This window comes from Octodon degus, unplaced genomic scaffold (genome assembly GCF_000260255.1).
Source record: "Octodon degus isolate 3935 unplaced genomic scaffold, OctDeg1.0 scaffold00003, whole genome shotgun sequence".
Lineage (NCBI taxonomy): Eukaryota > Metazoa > Chordata > Mammalia > Rodentia > Octodontidae > Octodon > Octodon degus.
In genome coordinates, this window is record NW_004524579.1 from 14560641 (window position 1) to 14561864 (window position 1224).

General features: G+C 48.4%; 1 pseudogene; it reads left to right on the forward strand.

Moving 5' to 3' along the window:
• The first annotated feature begins 254 nt into the window (after positions 1-254).
• Positions 255-740, forward strand: LOC101592974 (annotated as a pseudogene).
• Positions 741-1224: the final 484 nt, after the last annotated feature.

Consider the following 1224-nt stretch of genomic DNA (forward strand, 5'->3'; position numbering starts at 1 on the left):
TAATCACCACATCAAGACTAACAGCACATTGGAGCATTTCTAATAATACAGTCTACAGTTCCTAGAGTTCGAGGATCACTGAAAATTTAGCGAGATCAACTATATAACTTAGCAAAATTTAATTTTCTGTAAACATGAATTTTCCATAAGGTCATTTTAAATACATACTGTGGGTTCAGTCAGGTCCCGGCACAGCTTCAGTGCCTCTTGTCTCCCTCATCTCTTCTTGCAGGCTCTCTTTCACCTCCGGAAACATGGTCTCTGGTGTGGCTATCTCTGATGACATCTTGAAGGTATTCAATGCCATGAAGGGATGCAAGTCCTCAACACCAGAGGAAGTGAAGAAGTTCAAGAAGGCAGTGATTTTTTTTTTTTTTCCTGATTGAGGATAAGAAGTACATCATCATGGTGGAGGGCAAGGAGATGCTGGTGGGGGATGTAGGCCAGACTGGAAGACCCCATGTCACCCTTGTCAAGATGCTGCCAGACAAAGACTATCACTATGCCCTCCATGATGCAACCTATGAGACCAAAAGAGCAAGAAGGAGAATCTGGTGTTTATCTTTTGGGCCGCTGAGTGTACACCTGTTAGGAGCAAAATGATCTATGCTGGTTCCGGGAATGCCATCAAAAAGAAGCTGACAGGGGTCAAGCATGAATTACAGGTCAAGGACCGCTGCACACTGGCAAAGAAACTGGGCTGCAGTGCCATCATCTCTGTGGAGGGCAAGCCTTTGTGAGCCCCTCGAGACCCTGCCTGGAGCATCTGGTAGCCCTGGACCTGCTCTCAAAGGGTTTAGGCTGCCCCTTCTGCCAGACCAGAGGGGCTGGGGGGTACCAGCAGGGGCAGGGCAATCTTTTCTCCCCAATTGCTAAGCAGCCCCCGTATCCCCTGGAGATTCCTCCTGCCTCCATCCCTGACTGTTCTCACCTGCCCAAACTGCTTTTCATTTTCTGATTCCTATTGGGTTGAAGCAGACCAAGTTTCCCTCAGGCAGCCAGCTTTGGGACAGGGGGCTGTAGTTTTTTAAATGACATCCAAACTCCCCACCCATTCCTCCCCGCTCAAATGCTGCCAACTTCTAACCCAAATAGTGACTCTGTGCTTGCCTACTTAGTTCTGTGTATAAATGGAAAGTTGTGGAGATGATGCTTCTCTGTGCTGGCTGGTTAACCCAGCCCCCTCTTTTCCCTGGTCAAGGCCACTCATGGAAGCAGGAACAG